The 18,830-nt window shown below is 45.1% G+C and overlaps 1 long non-coding RNA gene across 1 annotated transcript; it reads left to right on the top strand.

The window, feature by feature from the left end:
- The first annotated feature begins 16,737 nt into the window (after positions 1–16,737).
- LOC127668795 (uncharacterized) lies at positions 16,738–18,047 on the top strand. Its single transcript, XR_007974199.1, has 3 exons — positions 16,738–16,943; positions 17,257–17,358; positions 17,531–18,047. It is a non-coding gene; the product is annotated as an uncharacterized LOC127668795 (long non-coding RNA).
- Positions 18,048–18,830: the final 783 nt, after the last annotated feature.

An 18,830-nucleotide genomic window follows, 5' to 3' on the forward strand; every position in this document is an offset into this window, starting at 1 on the left:
AGTGTCTGCCAAATCTTCTGCTGTTGATTTCTCGTTTTGTTCTGTTATGGTGTGGTAGGACACAATTTTTTTTTCTTCTATCCTTTTGTATTTGTTGAGACTTGATTTGTGTCCTATGAGATGATTAATTTTGGAGAAGGTTCTGTGTGCTCCTCAGAAAAATGTGAATCTCCTATCTGTTGGGTGGAATAGTTTGTATTTATCTGTGAACTCCCATTCATTAGTAATATATTTAACTCTGAAGTTTCTTGTTTTCAGTTTTGAGTTCCTATCAAAATATGAGAGCAGAGACTTGGCGCCATCCACCATTACTGTGCCAGGACCTACGTGGTCTTTTATTTCTTTCTGCTACTTTAATGAAATTAGGGCCTCCAGTATTTGGTATGTAAACATTTACAATTGTTACATCTTTTTAATGAATTATTGCTTTTATTAATATGTAGCATCTCCTTTAATCTCTTCTCATTACTTTTGGTTTACGTCGATAGAAGGATAGCTACATCTGTTTGTTCAAAGTTTCCATTTGTTTTGTAGTTGGTTTGCCATCCTTTGATATTTAAACACACTGCTGGCTGTGTGTTTCCTGGAGACAGTGTAGAGTTAGTCCTTGGGTTTTGATCCGTCTCATCATCACTCTGTATCTTTTTAGTGTCGAGTTGCGGCCATTTACATTTAATGCCATTTCTATGAAAGGGTTTGCTATTTCCTATCTTTCTGTTAAGTGATTTTTCTGGCTGCATTATTGGTATTTCTTTTCCTGAATTAGTTCTGAGGGTTTGCTGGGTTGCTATGGTGAGCATGGCTGTTTCTAGCTTATGTATAGTCTTAAAAAAAAGATTTATTTATTATTATATGTAAGTACACTGTAGCTATCTTCAGACACACCGGAAGAGTCAGATCTCATTATGGATGGTTGTGAGCCACCATGTGGTTGCTGGGATTTGAACTCAGGACCTTCAGAAGAACAGTCTTAACCGCTGAGCCATCTCTCCAGCACTGTATAGTCTTCACAGAGTGTATGTGTCATGTATTTACATGAAAAAAAAAATTTCCCCTCTTTCTTCCTGTAAAATATTCTGCTTAGAACTTTCTGGAGGGCTAGCTTAGTTGTTAGCAATTATCTTGCTTTGTGTTTGTCCTGAAATTCCTTTATTTCTCTATCTATCTTGAAAGGTCGTCTTTCATGGAATAGCAACATGGAATCCTCCTGCCTCCTTCGTGTTTCTTAACTGTCCCCTTACACATGCCTTTTGCATTATTGTCTTGACTCTCTCCTCTGACTTCTGTAGGACCTAAGTGCTGGATAACCAAGCTCCTGGTTCTGACAGGACCAGAGAGCATAGGGTGACCAGGACTCTGAACACTGTGGTACCAGACAATACCTTGCAACCAGAACTCCAACCCAGTGCCCTCAGAGGTCAGTTCAGGCCCCAAACTTTGGCCCCAGTGTGCCCAGGGTCCCCTGAAAGACTGGAGCTTTGCTTTTAGAGGTGTTTAAGGCCATTGTAGATGTAGGGTTAGTGTTCTAGCTTCTGAGGTTCTAGTGGCAATTTCAGGCCCTAAAATCTCTTTTGCTATGGATTCAGAGGTTACTGTGGGCCCGTGGCTCTAAGCACAGCCTCCAGACAGCAGACAGACTTCAGCTGGTCTGAGGTTTGGTATTCTGATTTCAGAAGCTTCACAGAGTCACCGGGCGGTGGTGGCGCACGCCTGTAATCCCAGCACTCTCGGAGGCAGAGGGAGGAGGATTTCTGAGTGTGAGACCAGCCTGGTCTACAGAGTGAATTCCAGGACAGCCAGGGTTATACAGAGAAACCCTGTCTGGAAAAAACCAAATCCAAAAAACCAAAAAACCAAAAAACCAAAAAAACATAAAAAAAAAAAAAAAGAAGCTTCACAGAATCCAAGACGTGACAAAGGCCTTGACTCTACCTGGTGCTTTCCTGACAGCCCTGCCCTTGGCCCTGTGGATCACATCAGCAACTCATTCAGTAATTAACCCTAAGTCACCCCTTCCCACGCTGAACTTTCTACTAATTAAAAAGGATGACTGCTACTGCTAGGGAAAACTTTTTAAAAGTTTAGTGTGTTTGCATGGTGTGTGTGTGGGTGTGTCTGTGTGTCTGTGTAAGTGTAGTATGTTGTAGTGTGTATTGTCTGTGTAGTGTGTGTTATGTGTACTGTATGTGTGCGGTGTGTGTAGTATGTTGTAGTGTACATTATATGTATGTAGTGTGTGTTATGTGTTGTATGTGTTATGTGTATGTAGTATGTGTGTGTAGTATGTGTCATATGTGTGTAATGTGTGTGTATGTGTCTCTGTGTGTAGTATGTGGTGTGTGTAGTATTTGTATGTGTGGTGTGTATGTAGTATATATGTGTGTGTAGTGTGTGTATAAGTGTCTCTGTGTGTAGTGTGTGTTGTATGTATGTGTTGTGTGTGCATAAGTGTCTCTGTGTGTAGTATGTCTGTTGTGTGTGTCATGTGTGTGTATGTGTGTGTAGTGTATCTGTGTGGTATGTGTGTATCTGTGTGGGTAGTGTGTGTTGTATGAGTGTTTGATCTGTGTGTGTGTGTGTAGTAAGTATGTGTGTAGTGTATGTGGTATGGTGTGGTGTGGTGTGATGTGTAGTATGTGGTGTGTGTGTAGTATTTGTATGTGTGGTGCGTGTGTAGTATATATGTGTGTGTAGTGTGTGTATAAGTGTCTCTGTGTGTAGTATGTGTTGTATGTATGTGTTGTGTGTGGATAAGTGTCTCTGTGTGTAATATGTGTGTTGTGTGTGTCATTTGTGTGTATGTGTATGTAGTGTATCTCTGTGGTATGTGTATCTGTGTGGGTAGTGTGTGTTGTATGTGTGTTTGATCTGTGTGCATGTGTGTGTAGTATGTGTGTAGTGTATGTGGTATGGTGTGGTGTGGTGTGTATATATGTGTAATGTATGTGTATGTGTCTCTGTGTATAGTATGTGTTGTGTATGTAGTATTTGTATGTGTGGTGTGTGTGTAGTATATATGTGTGTGTAGTGTGTGTATGTGTGTGTAGTGTATCTGTGTGGGTAGTGTGTGTTGTATGTGTGTTTGATCTGTGTGTGTGTGTAATAAGTATGTGTGTAGTGTATGTGGTATGGTGTAGTGTGTGTGTAGTATGTGTCATATGTGTGTAATGTGTGTGTATGTGTCTCTGTGTGTAGTATGTGTTGTATGTGTATGTTGTATGTGCGTAAGTGTCTCTGTGTATAGTATGTGTGTTGTGTGTGTCATGTGTGTATGTGTGTGTGGTGTATCTGTGTGGTATGTGTGTGTCTGTGTGAGTAGTATGTGTTGTATGTGTGTTTGATCTCTCTGTGTGTGTAGTGTATGTGGTAAGGTGTGGGGTGTGTGTGTGTGTATGTGTGTGTATGGTGTGTACCCCTGGAGGTCAGAAGAGGAAGTCCGAGTCCCTGTAGCTGAGGATACAGGGAGCGCCATGTGCTTGTGGGGAAATGAACTCAGGTGTGTCCTCCTACAGAGCAGCAAATGCTCTTAACAGCTGAGCCATCTCTCCAAGCCCAGGATACTAGGACATTTTAAATCACACTATTTAGCTATGGTTTGTATGTGTCCAAAATTCAGGTGTTGTAGTGTGTGATAGTAATCAGAAGTGAGTGAGGTCTTAAAAACTCTCAACCCCTCCCTCACCCCACCCCAGGAGTATAAACTTTAAGGAGTTGATTCTGTCCTTGTACCTTTTTCTGAGTCCCAGTAAAGCTTGGGGATGGAGCCAGCATTGCCTCAAGTGACATCTCCAGCCCCCTGGAGGCAAGGCCACAAGGGTCCTACCTTGGTGGTGTTGGGAATAGAATCGAGTGCTCCCCACATGCTAAGCAAGTGCTCCACCACGGAACTAGATCTTCAGCCAGTAAAACTTTTTTTAAAAAAAAAAGAATAAGTTTAATATTTATTCATGTATATAAATACTCTATCTGCATGTATGCCTGCATGACAGAAGAAGGCATCAGACCCCATTGCAGATGGTTGTGAGCCAACCTTCATGTGGTTGTTGGGAATTGAACTCCGGACCTTTGGAAGAGCAGACAGTGCTCCGGTGCTCTTAACCGCTGAGCCATTTCTCCAGCCTCCCCCCCCCCCCCCATTTCTTTAATGAAAGAAGTCTCATGAAACGTTAGCTTAGAGAGAAGTTTACTGTCTTCTTCATCCTGCCTCGTGGACGTGTCGCTCACCCCTCTGGGGCTGCATCCCTCACCACACAGCCCAAGCTGATAATGCCTTCACCTTAGACTTCCAGCCCCGCGAGGTTTCCTTGTATGTTTACCCAGCGCGTGCTACCCTGCTACGGAAGCGCTCCCTGAGCCGTGTCTGCTGCGTGGTTGGTTTTCTACTCCTATTGCACAGTGCTGACCTGGTGAGGGGACATGGTCTGCGAGCTCCGACTTAATCAATGGTTCTGCCCACCAATAAAGTCAAAATCTGAACGGACTATTGAGAAGTCAGGTGATATGGTGGAACCTGGTTGCAGAAGGTGGGTCACAAAAGCCAAGTCCTCAGCACCGAGTACTCTTCCAGAGGACCCGGTTCAATTCCCAGCACTCACATGGCCGCACACAGCTGTGTGTAACTCCGGTTTCGGGAGATCTCACACCCTCCCACAGACACACATGCACGCAGGTAAAACACCAACGCGCATAAAGTAAAAAATAAGTCATTTTTTAAAAAAGGTGAGTCCTCGGGAGCTGCGTTTTGCCTTATCCCCTGCCTGTGGTTTCTGTCCACCGTGGTGTTTGTTACAGTCTTCCTGCCACGATGGACTGAACCCTCTGAGATGAACAAGATGGCTGGAGAAGCTGTGGAAATAAGGATGTCCGCAGGTGATTAAATCAAATCTGGGTATGAGGTCAGCAACGCACTTGCAGGTCTGCAGTCTACTCCCCTGGGCTTTGTTCCCCAGTCAAGTTGATGACTGGCCAGGGGGATACAGAGACCTCTTAAGGGGCGAGCATCTGAGGCTTTGACCCTCTGCCTTGCCTTCTGCTTCCGCCGCCTGTCCCGTGACTGCTCTCAGCTTTTCCATTCAGTGCTCGGCTAACTAGCTGCTCACCCCCTGTTTCAGCAGCCCGGGTTTCCTCTGACTGCTCTCAGAACCAGGTCCTTTACAGCTAAGCAAAGTTTAGGATGCGTTGATAAACGTAGACAACGAAATCCTAGAATAGGGCCTTGCCAATAATACAGAAATCCCACAGGCATAGAGTGAGAATCTCTTAATAATAGAAACAGCAGGAGGAAGAAAGCAAAAGACCCACTGAGCCCCCTGCTGCGCGCTCCTGCCCCCTGCTGCGCGCTCCGGGGGGGGGGGGGACCTGCTGTGTGCTCCCACTTCCTACTGAGTGCTCCCACTTCCTACTGTGTGCTCCCTTAGGAAGTCCTCCAAGCCGGAAAGCCTTGCTTCCCCCAAACAGCAAGCAAGATTTTCTGTGTCTAAAATTGTATTAGCTGCCACAGTCACTTTGGCTCATTCTCCTTCTGTAGAGTGCTGTTTTAATAGTGATGAGGGCGGGGACACCAAAGATCCAAAGGAACTTTATATTCTCATTCTACAAAATAATAATAATAATAATAATAATAATAATAGCTTTTTTAACAACCAGAGATGATTTTAGTCGTAAATTTAGGATTAAATAAAAGTTATGTGAAACTTTCTGAAAACTATATAGCATCATTTAAACAAAAGCAATATCAGAAATGAGACTTTTCTTGGCATTAGATGATAGGCCAGAAACATAGAACTTTTCACAACTCCAAGTGGTTTGTACACACTGGGGAATGGTCAGATGGGAAACAGAGCCTGACCTTATTGTTGTTACAAATATTGATACATACTTTAAATAAGTACATATGACTATTTAGCATTGATATTCCCTTATATATTACATTATATTAATTTTATATGTGTCATATAGTAATGTATTGAATATATTATATTTATAATATATAAACATAAGATATTAACATAGGTTTGAGCCCTCCGTTAGGCAGTTACTTATCACTCTGACAAAATACTTGAAGAAATCAACTGACAGGGAGAAAAATGTGTATCCAAGAGGCTTCAGGCTGTAGTCCTTTGGATCCATTGTTTCTGAGCCTGCGGGAGGTAGAACACTGTGGTGGGGGTGTAGGGGAGGGGGAGAGGGGAGGGAGGAGGAGGGAGGGAGGGGGAGAGGGAGGGAAAGAGAGATTGCCTAGTGAATTACAGAGGCAATATTTACTGCCAGCCAATGAAATGAGGTCATGGCTGCTCTGTGGTATGACTGAAAGAAGGATTTTATTAGCCGGGGCGTGGTGGCGCACACCTTTAATCCCAGCACTCTGGGAGGCGGAGGCAGGCGGATTGCTGAGTTTGAGGCCAGCCTGGTCTACAGAGTGAGTTCCAGGACAGCCAGGGCTACACAGAGAAACCCTGTCTCAAAAAACCAAAAAACAAACAAACAAAAAACAAAAAGAAAAGGATTTTATTGTGCTTTATTGTGGCTATGAGGGAGAGGACAGGCAGGGTAGCAGAGGCCTGCACTAGGCCATGAGAAGGGAGAGTAGGGAAAGCAAGTGACAAAACGAAGAGAGAGAGAGAGAGAGAGAGAGAGAGAGAGAGAGAGAGAGAGAGAGAGAGAGAGGCGAGAAAGAGGAGCAAGAGAAAGCCAAGAGCAGAGCAGAGTCCTGAGAGAGAGAGAGTGAGAGAGAAAACAAGACAGCACATAGCTCTTCCCTTCCCTTCCCTTCCCTTCCCCTCCCCTCCCCTCCCCTCCCTCCCCTCCCCTCCCCTCCCTTCCCTTCCCTTCCCTCCCTTCCCTTCCCTTCCCTTCCTTTCCCTTCCCAGCGTCTCATAGCCTTGAACTTACTAAGTGGCTAAGAGTGGCTTCGAGCTCCTCATTCTCCTGCCTCAGCCTTCCAAATACGGACACAGGCTTTACAGTACTCATAAAAGGAACAAACTGACAAAAAGCTCTAGTTTCTGTGAACCGGCTTCCTTCATTTTACCCAAATCTTGAGCCAGGCTCAGGAATGTCTCTTTTTCTGCCTGTCCTTAGTGACACTGGAGCCAGGGGCTCGGAGCTAGAAGGGCCAGCGTGGATTCCAGTAGGAGAGGAGGCACGGGCTCTACTGTTCTGCACTCTTTCTGGCTACCTCACCTGTGTCCTGAATACCGAACGTTTGAGTGTCTGGGTTGAAATATTACAACAAGCAAACACATAAACAACCAAAGCCACAAGCAGAGAGAGAGAGAGAGAGAGAGAGAGAGAGAGAGAAATATCGTCAGACAATAGACTTTCAAGTGGAAGGTCAAAGCCCCAATGGAAAATTCCTTCATCCCTCAATTAATCTAAAATTATAGTAACTGTAATAACACACAAATGGGCTCTTTCTTCACGTCTCCAGCAACGTGGAGAAGTCACATTGTTCTTTTCCCACAACCCCAATCATTTGAACATGAGCTTGAGTAGAAACTCTCTCACACAGACTCAAACCCACATTCCTGTAATGTTAGCTTGGTGTGATGTGGAATGCCATCCGTATATACAAGCACTTGCATGGATGTACAGAAGTCCCTGCATGTGGCATAGCTGTGTTTATGCAGATCGTGAGCGTGATAGGGTGAGCGTCTAATTAGGGTATCCATGGGAACGCAGACATGTTCAGGCACAGCCAAGAGGACAGGATGTGAGACCACCCAGGGTCTGTTTACACAAGAGTCTGAGACACGCGAATGGGAGAGACAGAGGGCAGTGAGGTAAGACAGAGGGGACCATCTTGGAAAGAAGACCATCTGCTTTGGACTAGCAGAGACATCCATCACCTCTTCTTGCCCTAGGCAGACATCTCTGAGAGAGGTAGCGGCTATCTGCACAGGTGGGAGATCTGGCAATACAGTTGGGCAGCAATCGACTACCTAATTCTCCCATCACATATAGGGTGTGATGTGACCCATGAGTTCTTCGTTCACACCTTCTTCTGTGACCAGGAACTAGGAAGACAGTTAAATGCTTAAAGTCTGTGGGGAACAAGTTAAAGAGCACAGGAAACTCAGATGGGATTTCTTCTGCCCTTCTCTGGCACGCTATTAAAAGCCAGGGAGGCCCAGGAGTGGATTAGGAACAACATCCATCGTTGTGACCCAGCCCCTCCCACCTCTCTAAGGTTTTTCCCCCTAGGATCCTTGTACTTTGCTATGGGGCTCATGACCATTGCAAATGCTTCTCATCCAAGAATGAGGCTGCTCGTGCCTTCTAGAATGTCCCGTGACCCAACTCAGATGCAGAGGCATCCATCCCCTGGAGTTTCTGCACGGACAACTGACTTAGGCAAGTGTCTCTTCCCAGGCAGAGCGATCCGTTGACCCTGCTGTTTCTCTGCTCAGCTTCTCTCCTTCCTCAGGATTCTTACCTCACCCAGAAGGGAAACTCAGCACGTAACAGTAATGCAAATGAGTTAATGGGTGCAATTAATTAATAATTGCAAATGTCGGTTGGCAAATTCTTGGTAACCGGCCTCCTCTGTGGGCTCCGATCCTTGGGAACCAAAGACTTCTCTAGCTTCCCTTTGACTAATCCAGCAAATGTTTCTCAGTCCCCTAAGTTAGGCAACAGAATTGCCACAATGGCAAAAACACTGTAACATCAATCCTTGGGGAATCTGCAGCTAAACAATAACAGTGAATTCTCACATAATATTCATGCGAGGCCTACACGCTGAAGTCAGAGTCAGAAAGCACTGAGGGACTGTGGGTGAGAAGGCTAATTAGTATCGCCAATATGGAAACCAGTACTGAGGGGTCCTCAAAAGATCTTTATGACCCATGACTGAATTATAAAACCAACCTAGGTGCCCATGGCCTAGCCACACAATGAGGTTTGATTCAGTTGTAAAGAATTAAGTTGTAAAATTAGGGGCTGGAGAGGTGGCTGGGACGTTAAGAACACTTGTTTCTTTTTCAGAGAACCTGGGTTTGATTCTCAGCACCCACGGAGTAATTCCCGACTGTCTAATCCCACAGTTCCAGAGGATCTGATGGCTTCTTCTGACCTCTGAAGGCAACAGGCATAGATGTGGTGTATGTGTGGGACACGCACAGAACCACACATGCATATACACAATCACACACATGCACATACAGCTGTACAATCTCTCTCTCTCTCTCACACACACACAGAATCACATGTGCACATACAGTCACACATGCACATATCACATATAGTTACGCAATTTCTCTGTCTCTCTCACACACACACAGAATCACACATGCACATATACAGTCACACATTCACATATCACATATAGCCACACAATCTCTCTCTCTCTCTCTCTCTCTCTCTCTCACACACACACACACACAGAATCACATGTGCACATACACAGTCACACATGCACATATCACATACAGTCATGCAATTTCTCTGTCTCTCACACACATACACACACAGAATCATACATGCACATATACAGTCATACATGCACATATCATATACAGCCACACAATCAATCTCTCTCTCTCTCTCACACGCGCGTGCGTATACACACACACACACACACACACACTGAATCCACGGCTTAGCTTTCCTGTCCCTAACATACGGTCACTAACACTTGCCTTGTTTACCCAGGAGATGTGGCACATATAGAAGCTGTGCTTCTAAACTACACGTACTACATGTCAGCTACCGGACTGAAAGTGTCTGTCCTTCTGAGGCAGCCCCTTGCCAGGAACTGTGCCACATTCTTCAGCGCTAAGACACAGTCTGGAAGGAATCTGAAACTTGTGCCAGCTTCCTGGAACTCAGTCTCCCCCTCTATATCAGCTGGCTGGTCTATCTGTCTGTCCAGTTTCTCCAGGGACAAAGTCCATGCTACCTGTAGGAGGGCCAGTCAAATCAGGAACCAGACTGACTCCTGGAGCTGCTTCCCACTGTTGACAGCCTGCCTGCCCAGGAGACTTTGTCCAGCCTTTACTGCCCGAGAAACCGAGGAAATGCTTGTTGGACCTGCTCTGAGAAACCGGGGCAGTGGAGGATGTTATAACTTCCATGTATGAACCAGCACTCATGGCACGAACTTAGTAATGTTTCCTGTGATTTCTGTAATTTTGAAAGTACAAGGAAAGCTAATGGTTCTAACTAAACATACTTCTTACCTTCTGGATCTTTTAATGGGTATTAGGTCACCACTTGAAATGTGTTGTTTTTGGAAATGTCTAACCAAAAAAAATAATAACCTTTCTTTTTTGCTGGAGGATCATTTTTCATTTTGTAGGGAATTTTGTCAGCATTGTTAAGACCTACCATCCTCAGCTGTCTAGACATGTCATGCACGGAGTGTGTACTTCTGCCCGAGTGTTTTAGTTAATTTAAATTTAATTTTCTTTCTCCTTCTCCCTCCACTGTGCCTGCCACCAACAACATTTAAACCATCTCTAGGTGACCATCTTAGAGACAAAACCTGGCCATTGCTATGGTCTCCAACAAATTCCCTTTGGAACAGGTTACTTTTTTGGGGGGAGGGGTTTTAAGACAGGGTTTCTCTGTGTAGCCCTGGCTGTCCTGGAACTCACTCTGTAGACTAGGCTGGCCTCGAACTCAGAAATCTGCCTATCTCTGCCTCCCAGAGTGCTGGGATTACAGGTGTGCGCCACCAACGCGCGGCCAGGCTGGTCTTGAACTCAGTAATCTGCCTGCCTCTGCCTCCCAAGTGCTGGGATTAAAGGCGTGTGACACCATCACCCAGCTGGAACAGGTTACTTTTAATTGTAGAAAAAAATAATTAAATTTTTTAAAATTATTGCTAAAAGGAAAATTAACAAGAGTTTAAAAGATGGTGGTGTGGAGTATGACTCCTCACCGCAGACCAGTGACATTATGGATTAAAAAACAACAACAGCAACATTGAGGAAAAATTAGCAAAGCTAATAATAAACAAACAAACAAATTCAGGGTTAGTAGACTGAAATGTATTAGACATTTCTAAATTAAAAATCTACAAACTACTTTAAAGGCGTAAATCAATTGCTTTCAGTTTTTATTATCAAGGTCACAAAGTTTGACCTATTTGTGTAAGCAAAGCATCTGTCTCCACGAATCCGTCTTTGTTCTTCCAACAAGAGTGTGCCCCGTAAACATGTCCGTGGTCCATTGTCCTGTTGCAGCTTTGCTCCCTAGCTATTTATTGACTGACCTCATCACTGGTCTTCTTGACTATGGTTCATTCATTTATTCAACAAAATATTGGTTGAGAGCCCGTTGTACTTCCAACAATCTACCAGGCAATATGGACCCAGACCAGGACGAGCTCATCATAAATGAGAAACAACTAGTAGGTCCCCTATGACCTGTCTGTCTCATCTCTAGTGCAGCAACAGCAACAAGAAGTAAAGCCTATTTTGCTTCCCATCAAAATCAAAATATGGAGGGCTAGAGAGATGGTTTAGTGGTGAAGAACATTTGCTGAGGACCTGGCTTCTCTTCCCAGTACCTACTGTTGGGCAGCTAACTTGCTGTAACTCCAGCTCCAGGGTTCCCAGTGCCCCTTTCTGGCCTCTGCGGGCACCTGCAGGCATATGGTACACATGAACCCATTTAGACCGCCCCCCACAAATACACATAAATAAAATAAATCTTTTAAAAAGAAAACGGTAGGTTGGAATTCTCTCTAGAGTTTCATCTCTTTTCTTCTATCAAGCCTTCTCAGGAGGAGGTTGTAAAAGACAGAAGGTAACAGAATTTGGTGGGAGGGCAGGGAAAAAAAGACTAGAATGGCCTTTATTTTGTTACTCTGGACCTTGGGTAAATTCTTTGAGCTCTCAGACCTTAGATTGCTCAAGCATAAAGGGGTGACCATAGCAATTATGGGTTGTCTTAGTTAGGGTCTTACTGCTGTGAACAGACACCGTGACCAAGACAACTCTTATAAGGACAGCATTTAATTGGGGCTGGCTTACAAGTTCAGAGGTTCAGTCCATTATCACAATGGGAGCATGGTAGAATCCAGGCAGGCATGGTGCAGACAGAGCTGAGAGCTCTACATCTTCATCTGAAGGCTGCTAGGACAAGGGTATTAAAGCCCATACCCACAAGGACACACCTACTCCAACAAGGCCACACCCCTCCACAGTGCCACTCCCTGGGCCAAGCATATTCAAACCATCACATGGGTCAATACAAGTGGCTCCCAGTAAATCAGTCTACTGATATTGCTATCCATGCCCCTGGGTAGTCTCCTCCTATCGAGCCCCTCCCCACCTCCATCTCAGATGGGCTAGTGAGGCATAGCTGTGACACATCAGATATGGTCAGCAATTGCACGTTGGAGCTGACCCTCTTGCAATGCAGGTGGTATACAAAGATGTTTGGAATGCATTGTTGAAAGGGAGTGTTCCCAGACTGCAGCTATCCCATAAGTCTTGAACATTTCAGTTCCAGGCAGCCCATCAGTTGGCCATCAGTGACAGATGACTCCCTGGGCAAGTCCAGGCAAGACTCCTGTGAGCCTTGGAACAGCCAGTTTTGTACATTTGGTGAACATTTAGACAATCTCTAAGACATTCCAGATTTTTCCTAGCCTTTTTGTCTCCGGAGCCCTCCCAGATCACCTCCCTAACAGAGTATTTTAGGCTTCTTAAATAACTCTAAACTCTAGCAACCTCTCACCAACACTTAGTTTCAAAAATAACTTCACATTTTGGGGTATTCTTACAGCCCCACCCCATGCAGTGTTGGCTACCTACTTTTCTTAGTCAGTTTTCCGTTTCTACCACTGAATACTCAAGGCTGTGTTGCTTATAGGTGAAAGAGGTTTCTTTAGACTCTTGGTTCTGGAAGCTGGGAAGTTTGAAGCTAAAGGTGGCCAAAGCCTTGTGCTACTTCTTGTGGTAGCTGGCAGGATACGTGGGCCCACATGGCAGAGAGGAAAGGGGACTGAACTCTCACCATAGCTGAGTCATTTCCCAAGACAGACATTACCGGAGTTGTGATCCGGACTCTCCCACCTAGAACCTTCTCTCAACAGTATTGATGAGGAATTAAGATTCTACCACATGGACATTTGGTAAACACTATTAATTTCCTAAGATACTTATAGAAACGCTATTTTTTCGAGGGGTCAACTATGGCCTCTCTCTCTCTCTCTCTCTCTCTCTCTCTCTCTCTTTAAAGATTTATTTATTTATTATATGTAAGTACACTGTAGCTGTCTTCAGACACCAGAAGAGGGTGTCAGATCTTTTTACAGATGGTTGTAAGCCACCATGTGGGTGCTGGGATTTGAACTCATGACCTTTGGAAAAGCAGTCGGTGCTCTTACCCACTGAGCCATCTCTCCAGCCCCTCTCTCTCTTTTTTTAAAAGTCACATTTCTGTATTGCCTGTCAAATGGAGACAGATAACATTGTACTTCACTGATATATCCCTGATTATTTGAAAGCTTCCAAGGAAAACAAACAAACAAACAACCAACAAACAAACTAGGTGAGACGTGAAGGCTTAGTGTGGGCATGACTGCGTGGTTAATTATAAATGGCATTCCTAAGGCCTTGAGACAGATACCAAGAAGCCTTGAGAAGCCCAAGGGTGACAGCTGTACTTGCCAAGGCAACATGAAGGCCAGGCATTGACGATGTTAGATACACTCACACAGTTGTGAAACTAGTACAGAATCCACCTGTGGGGCGATATGATAATAGTCTTCCCTCAATATTTCAGCCGTTTAACTAATTGTTACACGAGGGCCCAGCACATTGTGGGTGGAGCCTTCCCTTAGCAAGTGGGCCTGGATTGTATAAGAAACACGAAAGAGCAAGCCCTTTAAACAGATCATCCTCCTGCCTCAGCATTCCGAGTGCTAGAATTATAAGCATGTGCCGCCATCTTCTAAGTTAAAATACCGGCTGGAGAGATGGCTCAGCGGTTAAGAGCAGTAACTGCTCTTCCAAAGGTCCTGAGTTCAAAGCCCAGCAACGACATGGTGGCTTACAACCACCTGTAATGGGATCTGATGCCCTCTTCTGGTGTGTCTGACACTACATATGATAAATAAATGAGTGAATAAATAAGTTAAAATACATATGTATGTGTGTTTATATATGTATGTTTGTGGACTATGAAAATGGAAAAGGTATGGTAGGAAAGGAGGAAGATGTCCTAAGGGAGATGAGAAATGAGGATATTGGAAGGAAAACGTGGAAGGGAAGAGGGAGCACGGGGAAGAGGGAGCACAGGAGGGGCAGTGTGTCAGGAAGGGAACAGTGACAAAGGATAATGAGAACGTTACCATCATGGTGAGACCCGTCACCTCCAATGCGAACCTAAAAGTTAATTAAAAATAAAATAGATACATGTAGTCATGTATCTACTCATCGTTACTCTGTGGGTGGAGCCGAGTGTGCGGTGTGCGGTGTGTTCCTGTGTGCAAGTATGTCTGGGTGCGAACTTGAGGAGGAAAGCAAGTGTCTTCCTCTCAGTTTCTGCCTTGGGTGGTTTGTTTGTCTGTTTGTTTGTTTGTTTTTTAAAGATTTATTTATTTTATATGAGTACAACACATCGGCTGGTTGTGAGCTACCATGTGGTTGCTGGGAATTGAACTCAGGACCTCTGGAAGAACAATCAGTGCTTTTAACCTCTGAGCCATCTCTGCAGCCCTTCTGCCTTGGTTTTGGGGGTCTCTTCTGTGACGTCACCAATCAGCTAAACTGACTGGCCAGGAGACTCTAGGGATTTGCCTCTCTCTGCCTCCGCCAGTGCTGGGATTACAGGAGTGTGCCACCACACCAGGTTTCTCTTCCTCCTTCCTTCCTTCCTTCCTTCCTTCCTTCCTTCCTTCCTTCCTTCCGATCTATTTACCTTTCTTTTTTTTAAAGATGTTCATTTTTTAGATGTTCATTTAAAGACATTTTTTTAAATTTTATTTTATTCGATATAATTTATTTACATTTCAAATGATTTCCCCTTTTCTAGCCCCCCCACTCCCCTTAAAGACATTTTTTGTTTTATGTGTGTGAGTGTTTTGCCTACACGTATGTACGGACACCACGTGTGTGCCTGAGGGTGTCAGACCCCCGGAACCTGAGTTACAGCTGGCTGTAAACTCCACCTGAGTGCTGGAAAGTGAAGGTCCTCTCCAGAGCCCTGCTCTTTACTTCTGAGCGGCCCCTCCAGCCTTCCACACCAGTTTTTAATATAGGTGCTGGGGATTCGAACTCAGACCCACACGCTTACACAGCAATCACATGCTCTATTGAGCCATGGTCCCCTCCCTGTGCTATTCAAAATGTGTAAATAGTTTCTGGAATGTTCCATTCAACATCTTCGCTGTTTTCTGGGATTGGCTACAGGAGCCTAAGCCACAGAGGATGATAAGGAGGACTGTTGAAGTGGAAAATGTGCCTCGGCCTCAGGAAGGATCGGAAGGAACCGCATCCTGGAACCGGAGACCAGGATGGAATCCAAAGAGGTCTTTCTGTCTCACTCTGGTTCCCTCTGTACACCTGCCACTGCCTTTTTCAGGCGGGGTGGGGGGAAAAAAAACCCAAAAACCCACTCCTGACCAGTTTAGCTGTCTAAACAGCTGCCCCTGACTGGTAAGAGATGACTGGGTGGCTTTAGTCCCACTCTCAAATTCCTGAGGGGAGTTTGATTTCGTGAGTCTTTCCTGGGTCATCACCAGTGATGCCAGCCAGTTGACCGCAAGTCATCAGAGACAGACACACAAGCTGTCCCTGAAGTGACAGAAAGGCTTGAAACAAGGGACTGGTTCTTAGAATGGAAAGATGGGGACCTGGGATAATGGTACAGGTAGTAAACAGATCTCCACACAAGCCTGAGGCCAGAACTTGTAACCCTAGTGTAAGGAGAGCAGAGCTGGCGGTTCTCAGCGAGAGACAGAGAGACAAAGAGAGACAGAGAGAGACAAAGAGAGACACAGAGAGAATACAACAAACAAGCAAACGAGAACACACACACACACACACACACACACACACACACACACACACACACGGGGAAATAGGCCAAAGCATTCACCCAGCAAGGCAAAAATTTCATTCTCCAGTCTGGAATGTAGACCTGGCATGGTCTGAAGTCTTATTTTCTTCCATTTCCTGCTTGCCTCCCCGTCCAGACCTACCCTCCACAATGAATGCACTTGACCCTCCATGACGACAGGGCTCTGCACAGATTGTTCGCACCCTGGAATGTTCTTCCTCTTTTTCCACCTGACTAACTTCTAATCACGCTTCAAAGAGTCACCTCGAATGTCACATTCTCCTGCACAGAAAATAATCTCTAGTCCAAGTTTCATTTTACGGGGAATTAATCATCTTAATTGTCATGGTGATACTTGTCACCCTTTAGGGGCAGTAGTAGGCATGTATCTCAGGAGGAAAGTGGCGTGCACAGTAAACTTCTGAAGGATAGCCTATTCACCCCCCAGTTCCTGTGAACTGGGATTTCTAAAGGTGACGGTGAAGTTACAATTGGTAGCAGTATCAGAAGATATGAAGAGTATTTTTTTTTTCGTGAGTTGGGAGGGACAGCAGGAGGTTTCTGATAAGATTACTAGCTATTCCCTATTAATAGGCATGTCACATCCTAGCCAATGACTACATTTCCCAGACTTCCTTGTGGCTAAAGCCAAACTTAACGACTAGGTCCCCGCCCTAGCTTGTGGATAGAAGAGATAAGCGTGACATCTATGCTTATGGCTTAAAAGGAAACAGTTTGCCGTCTGCTTTTTCTCTTCCCCCATTTCCTGGACCGAACATAAGGTGGTCATGACCCAGCTTTGACCACGCCGCCAAGAACAACATCCTAGGAACTGTGATGCAACAAGATAGGAAGGAGCCGCGTCCCTAAATGACCCAAAAGGAGTGAACAGCGCCGGCGGCCTGGCCCACTCAGCTCTGGTCTCTTGTGTGAGAAATAAATCGGTTGTGTCTTCTCTAAGCCAATAGTTGGGATCATAGCCACGGGACCGATGCTTTACCTAGCGGTCTATCTCCGAGGCCAAGCAGCAGACAGTTCTCTAGAGCAGAGATGAAATATCACTGTTGCCCTTTGGTCTCCATACCCCAAACGTAGCATCTTACAAATAAGAAGTGTTCAATGAACCTCTGACAATTCAATGGGTGCTGGGCTGGAAGGGAGGGAGAAAGGGGGAGGGGAGGAGACAGGCAGAAAAGGAGCGGTGGATGGGCTGTGTCTTAGAAGTTCTGGTCTCTCATGTAGGTAGGAGTCAGGCTCTTAGTTTGATCCCAGCATTGAAAAAAAAAATGACGGAAGGAAGGAAAGACAACCTTAGGACAATTCTCAACAGCCCGCGAAGCGCAGGTGAAGGAGGACTGCCTCAGCCGCCACCTAGGTTCTGTGGAACTTTTTTTTTTCTTAAAAAGGGAGAAAAAATATATATCATGTTAGTGGGTTGACCCCTGCTGGCCGTTTGGAATTCTGCAGCTTGAATCAGTCAAACTGTTTAGCCAAAAATGTCTTCTTCACTTTTCAGAGATCAAGGAGGCAGCTGTTAAAAATCTGAAGCCACACATAGGAAGCACCGAAAACAACGGTGCTTCCTCGACAGACACAACGGCGACTATCAATAGCAGAGACGTGCTCTGGGCTGGCCTCGGTGGCGGGGCTGAAGCAACCCTCTTCCGGTGGGGGGGGGGGGAGGCTCAGGGTCTGGTTTTGCTCTAGAAGAAGCTCGAGTCCAGTTTCTCCTTTTTATAGATGTGTTTCTGTCCTTTGATCACGACAAGCCATAAGATGCCTCCTCTCCAGTCCTTTCTCTCCTCCTGTCATTTCCTTATCTGTTTCCATAGTTTGGCTTTTCTTTCTCTCTCTCTCTCATTTCTATCAGTAGAGTTAGTCATGATGGCATTGTTGAGTTATTTGATTATGAAAAAAAAAGAAAATTAAAAAATAAACAAGCAAAAAAAAAAAAAACCCTCATTCACAAACTCTCTCAAAGCACCACGAAGAATCAGGATTTCCCCTGATTAGAAGGCATCCCAGTTGGGGGTGGGGGGCGTGGAAATCGGGAAAGGTTTTACCATTGGCAGTGTAAATGAAGATGATATTCAATAAAAAAAAAAAAGGCACCCCAGGGCAGTGGATGAGCTCTTCTTCAGTTTTTGAGAAAAATAAATAAATAAATGAAATAAAAAGATGCTTCTAAAAACCAGCCTGGCAACTCTCAGAGTGGCTGGAGAGATGATTCAGTGGTTAAGAGGACTCGCTGCTCTTTCAAAGGATTGGGGTTTAAGTCCCAGTACCCACGGAGCACCTTACTCCAGTTTCAAGGTATTTGACCCGGGCTTCCCTCCTCTTGAGGTCCGGGACACACATATGGTGCACAGACAGATACGGGAAGACAACACTCACATATAGTTTTACATAAACTTGACACAAGCTAAAGTCATCTGAGAGGAGGGGACCTCGGTGAAGAAAACGCCTCCATTAGATGGGGCTCTAAGCAAGCCTGTGAGGCATTTTCTTAAGTAGTGATTGACAGTGGGGGGCTCAGACATTTTTGGGGGCCATCCCTGGGCTGGTGATTCTGGGTTCTATAAGAAAGCAAACTGAGCAAGCCAGTAAGCAGCACCCCTCCACGGCCTCTGCATCAGCTCCTGCCTCCAGGTTTCTATCTCACTTGAGTTCCTCTTCTGACTTCCTCCAGTGATGGACTACAACCTGGAAGCATAAACTAAACAAACCCTTTCCTCCTTGGTCATGGTGTTTCGTCTAAGCAACAAACCCTGGTTAGGACAGTCGACCTCAATAGGTAGCTCAGTCTAGACTTGAAC

The sequence above is a fragment of the Apodemus sylvaticus genome, chromosome 18 (assembly GCF_947179515.1).
Source record: "Apodemus sylvaticus chromosome 18, mApoSyl1.1, whole genome shotgun sequence".
NCBI classification, from domain to species: Eukaryota; Metazoa; Chordata; class Mammalia; order Rodentia; family Muridae; genus Apodemus; species Apodemus sylvaticus.